The sequence below is a fragment of the Vicia villosa genome, unplaced genomic scaffold, assembly GCF_029867415.1.
Source record: "Vicia villosa cultivar HV-30 ecotype Madison, WI unplaced genomic scaffold, Vvil1.0 ctg.003025F_1_1, whole genome shotgun sequence".
Lineage (NCBI taxonomy): Eukaryota > Viridiplantae > Streptophyta > Magnoliopsida > Fabales > Fabaceae > Vicia > Vicia villosa.
The window spans coordinates 3285-9100 of record NW_026706095.1 but is presented as its reverse complement, the minus strand read 5'-3'; the positions used below and the strand labels follow the sequence as shown (position 1 = coordinate 9100).

General features: G+C 35.6%; 1 long non-coding RNA gene across 2 annotated transcripts; it reads left to right on the top strand.

Moving 5' to 3' along the window:
* Positions 1–3869: 3869 nt before the first annotated feature.
* On the top strand, positions 3870–5599 carry LOC131640273 (uncharacterized). Of its 2 annotated transcripts, none has more exons than XR_009295214.1 (4): positions 3870–4346; positions 4420–4511; positions 4679–4815; positions 4932–5599. It is a non-coding gene; the product is annotated as an uncharacterized LOC131640273 (long non-coding RNA). The 2 variants fall into 2 exon arrangements; XR_009295215.1 differs by having other exon boundaries at positions 4679–4845.
* Positions 5600–5816: the final 217 nt, after the last annotated feature.

The following is a 5816-nucleotide window of genomic DNA, read 5'->3' as shown; positions in this document are numbered from 1 at the left end:
CCAAAAAGGAAAACTTTGGGCGAAAAGGGTGTAGCTTGCATTTTTGTTGGATATGCTGAGCACTCTAAGGCCTATAGGTTTTATGTTATAGAACCTAATGACTCAATTTCTATTAACACGGTTATAGAATCGAGAGATGCCATATTTGATGAGAATTGTTTCTCTTCTATACCTAGACCAAAGGTCTCTATACCTAATTCAGATGAATCTCAAAGGGATGATCATTCAAATGATGTGCCAAGTGAGACACTTGAACCCCGTAGGAATAAAAGATCTAGAAAATCTAGATCTTATGGATTTGATTTTCAACTATATTTAGTTGAGGGATCAAAGGATCGGATTGATACTCAATACTATTATTGCTATAGTATAGAGGAGGATCCAAGAACGTATGATGAAGATGTGAAATCTCGAGATTCTGTTTTTTTGGAAAGAAGCAATTGATGAAGAGATTGGTTCTATCATGGAAAACAATACTTGGGTATTATCTGATTTACCACCAGGCTGCAAACCATTGGGTTGCAAATGGATCTTCAAAAAGAAGATGAAAGTCGATGGTACAATTGAAAAGTTTAAAGCTAGATTAGTTATCCAAGGCTTCAAACCAAAAGAAGGGATTGATTATTTCGATACCTATGCTCCAGTTGCCCGTATCACTACTATTAGATTGTTGATTGCGTTGGCGGCTATTCATAATCTAGTGATTCATCAAATGGATGTCAAAACATCATTTCTGAATGGTGATTTGGAAGAAGAAGTGTATATGAAGCAACCTGAAGGATTTGTAATGCCTGGTAATGAGCATAAAGTGTGTAAGCTATTTAGGCCTTGTATGTGTCGCGGGCGAAAAATCGTTTTTGTTTCCTCTTTTTTGTGGATGAGACACCTGATGCCTTCTTTGGGCTCGAGTGCTCAAAAAAATGATTTTTCTTTTGTACCGACCAAACTTTTTATTATTTCCAAAGGAGGAAAAGGAAAAAAGCTGCAATAACCTAAAAGTGGGGGGAGAGATCTTTGGGTAAGAGGGTTGGTTATACGAAGGGAAGGTATTAGCACCCAACGTATCTATAGTACTCTATAGGTTTCTTTGTTATGTTTTATTCCATTCTTGTTGTGGTGGAGGTTCTTGTGAAATAGGTGGGACCTAAGGTGTTTGTTTGATTATGCTCGCAAAGATCATCGCGATCCTCTGCATACATATCCCTTAGAGGGAATCAGAGCATCTGTAGCTCGGGGTCTACGGGTGCTAAGGTTTGAGTGGTTTTTGTGTTTTGTTTTGTTTTGTTTTGTTTTGCTCGCCAAGGATCGACCTTGTGCCTACGTATTCTCAAAGGGATGTTGAGAAAGTCAGAGCAATCGTAGTTCCCACTTATGCTAGTGGAAGCAAAGAAAAATAGACAAATGTCGTCTAAATGCTAGATGTATCTAATCTATATCATCACATACATCTGTTTGATTTTGTTTAAAAATCTTTTCATTATAAGCCCGGGGCCATGCCACTTAGGGTGCTTAGAATGATAAAGATGTTTTTGTTTAACCAGCCTTGTGGCAAAAGTTTCAATGAAGTCAGCCTTGTGACAAAAACTTTGATTAATCAGCCAGCCTTGTGGCAAAAGTTCCAATGAAGTCAGCCTTGTGACAAAAACTTTGATTAATCATCCAGTATGGTGGTAAAACGGTTTGATTGATTAGCCAGCCTTGTGGCAAAAAGAAAGTTGGATTGATTAGCCAGCCTTGTGGCAAAAAGAAGTTTGATTGATTGATTGTTTGTGATGATATATAAGAGATACTCCTAGCATAGAGATGAAAAATGTCTAATCTCCTAGGGTATTTGATTTGGATATTGGGGATGCTTATAAGAAGCCCGTGGGTCCTTGTACGAAGCCCAAGAGGAGGCTATCCGAGGGTCCTTGCATTGTAAGCCCAAGAGGAGGCTATGGGAGGGACAATCCGGGGTCCTTGCATTGTAAGCCCAAGAGGAGGCTATGGGAGGGTCACTCGTTTGTACAAAGCCCAAGGGGAGGCATGGTATAGTTGGTCTGAGCTCTTAGAGCGATTTCACCGGGAAACCATACTCTATGTCCTAACCTAAACTAGGGAGATTCTTTGCACGAAGCCCAATAGGAGGCTATGGGGAACCTAGTGTTGTACTAAGTTGAATAAGCATATATAACACAAACACACATATGAACAAGTACGAACAAACATGAACAAGTACATGAACAAATATGAACAGTTATACATATATGACAAAGTGTGTGTATATAATGGAGTTTATGAAGGAAATATACCTGTAAGCATGATCCATTTGTATACACAGGGCTTGGGACTCACACTCGGGGAGAAGTCCATTTGAATTTATTCAACAGCTATGTAAACAGGTATTTACAAAGGGGCTCGGGACTTATACCTACATGGAGGCCCATGGTATATTTTTGGGAAGATTTAAAGAAAACCTTCATTTTTGGTTTGTTATTCAAAGTTAAAAAACACATTGATTGAGATATGTACAAAAGGCGTACAATGAAATACCAAATTTCATGTACTAGAGTGGGTATGTACAAAAGGGCTTGGGACTTATACCTACATGGAGGCCCATGGCGTTATTTACAAAACATGGTTGATTGTTTATTTACAGACACGAGGTTTCGCTTTTGAAAAACTGTTTGAAGATTTGTTTTGAAAGAGTTTTCTGTACAAAGAAAAACTGTATAAAGAAAAAGAAAGGGACTTATACTCTCTAATATTCGAGAGGCCCATGTTTTATTTTCATAAAACATGGTGGATGGTTTAAAAAAGAGTTGAAAGATTTGTTTGTTAAAAAAACTGTTTGGAAGTTTATTTGGAAAAAGTTTTCTGTTAAAACAAAAACTGTACAAAGAAAAACGAAAGGGACTTATACTCTCTAATATTCGAGAGGCCCCACTGTTTTGAAAAACAATGGGTGATTTGAAAGTGAATTGATTACTGTTGTGAAAACAGTTGATTGAGTTTTAGGCTTACCTCGAAGAATGAGAAAATTGGATTTCTGAGTTTGAGGTGTTACCGTGATCTTCAAATGTTAGGCATCCAACCAGCAGAAAAGAACGTCAAATAAGTTCACAGCTTACAGCATTCTTTGATCATCCAGTAATCGTTTATGGAATTCTACTGCAAATGGAAGACCAAACAAAACAGACAAATCCAAAAGACAACGGAGAAATAATCTCGGAGTCTCGGATAAAGTGAGAAAATTCAAGTAAAAATGTGCAAAATAACCAAAGATAAATTTACATGATTAACTACACAAAATATTATGAAAATATCAAATTCAAATAAAAATTAATCTAAGAAAAGACATTTTTTTTTTGTGATTTTTCATGAAGGAAGAAAATAATTAGAAAACATAAAATTAAATATGTATCTAAAATATTTTTGTATTTTTTTCTATGAAAAGAGAAAATAATTAGAAACATAAACATAAATATGCATCTAATATATTTTTTTGGTATTTTTTAATAAGAATTAAAAAAAACACACTTACAAACATATGAAAATATTTAAAGAAAACTTTTAATATAAAAAACATATTTTTGTCATTTTTAATAAGGATTAAAAAAAAGAACTTAAAATCCTACATTAAAATAAAAATAACTTAAACTCATGAAAATATTTATAGAAAAAAATAAAAGGAGAATTAGTTAAAAAAACTAATTTAAATGGGCCAGGGGTGCTGAAATTCTGATAGGGGGTGTGCAGCCCAAACTGAAAGCTGAATGCAAAAAAATAAATAAAAAAAAGTGGGCCGGACCGGGTCGGGTCAGTGTGACCCGGATCCGCCTCTTAACAAACAAGGTTGGGTTTTGAAAACCCTAAAACATTGAGGAAAAGAGGCCGAGCCTCCCTCTCTCATTTTCACGATTCTGGAAAAAAAGAAAAAAACTCAGAAGAACCAAAACTCTCTCATCTCTTGCTCACCATCCATGGCTGAAACAAAACATAAACCTCCCTCTGTTCGAACAACAACGGCGGCCATGGAAGAGTCTTCAGAGACTCTCGGTTCTCATGCTTGCGGTAACAACAACAACAACAACTTATTGTCTCTCTCAATCGATCTCCGCTCTCGGCTCGTTCTCACCGTGAAACAAAGACAAAAGCAATTCTCCCCACTGAGCAACAACAACAATAAAGTACTCTCTCTCGGTTTCTCTTTGCTCAATCCTTCAACGGTTTTTTCTCTGAGTTCCCAGCCTCTCTCAATCCGAATAACAACAACAACGGAGAATTTCGAAGTCCTCCGGCGGCCATGGAAACTCATATTGACGAGAACAGCTTAAGCTATAAACCGATTTCTTTCGCAATCAGAGGTAGAAACACAATTCGTTTTTATTATAAAATAACATATGCTTTCTCTGATTTTGGCAATTTTTGTTTTAACAGGAAATTATGTTCAACAATAACAAACTATAATATTAGAGAAAGTGTGAAGACTTACCTACGGCGAGGAGATTTTCACCGGTTTGTGTATTGAGGTAAACTTTTGATCACTATCGCTTCTGAAACGAAATCCACCGCAAGTTTGGTTGTAATTATTGTTGTTCTGCTTTGTTTTTAAATTAATTGTGATGCTGAACCGCCCTTTTTTTCTACTGCTTCGGAACTGTTGTTGATTGTTGTTGTGATGCTGAACCGCTTGCAGCGTCGGTGTTTTGACTGCAGGTGAGCAAGAACCTTCGGTGATGTTGTTATTGCAACTGTTGTTGCTGAATTTTTGTGTTGAAGTGATTATATTGTTGCTGCAGTTTGATTGAAGGTGATATGAAGATGAACAAAACCGTGAGCTGCTCTCTTTTCTCCCTCCTTGCGGTTTGTTGAATTGAGACTATGTGGTTGTTGATGATGAAACAACTTTGAATTGTTGTTACTAACAACCTCTCTTTTTTTTGTTGTAGGCTCTTTGATGAAGGTGATGCCTCAACACCTCTTTGGATATTAAGGAGACTTGAAGATGATCTTCAAGTGGAAACCTTCCACCAAGGTATGAACTATTTCTTCACCCCTTTTTCAACTATGGAACTAAGAAACTTTGAAAATTGTGAGAGAAAAGGGAGGAGTGAAAAAAGCAAGTAGTTAAGGTTGCTTTGGTGTCTTTTGCAATGAAGAGAACACCTCTATTTATAGGAAAAGCTTAGGATGTGTTTGGCATAAAAATTAACTTGATTGGCAAGATTGTAATCATTGAGAAAATAAGAATAAGAATAAGAATATTCTCCATGTCATTATGCAAAGATATTTCTTATGATATGAATCATGCAAGTGGAAGAAAAATCTCTCATTGATTCCTTTTTGTCTTGAATTATCTCTTCTTTTTGAATTATTTCTTTTATTGGACCTTTTGCTAATCTCACCCCTTTTGTTTCTTTTTCCATGTGACATGAGCATTCTTGATGAAAGCATGAAGAAATTTGAACTTGAAGGATGAAGACTTTGAAGATTGAAGAATTCAAGAAAGCATTGCATTTTCTTTTATTCTTTGTAATCCAAATTTATTTCACTTTAGAATTGTATGAACTTGTATTCTTGAAAGTGAATAGAATTTTGGAATGATGTAATTCTTGAATTTTGGATTCATTTGTTCCATGTAAAAAACATCATTTGTATGAAACTTGAATATTTCTTGAATGAATTTGAATGCAATTTCTATGTCTTGAATCAATTCTTAAATTCCTTTGAATGATCCTTTGAAGAATGTTCTTGCACCAATGGACTTTTAATTCTTGAATTTATGGTTATAAACCATACTTGAAATAATCTTTCAATAAATGGACTAAAAGATT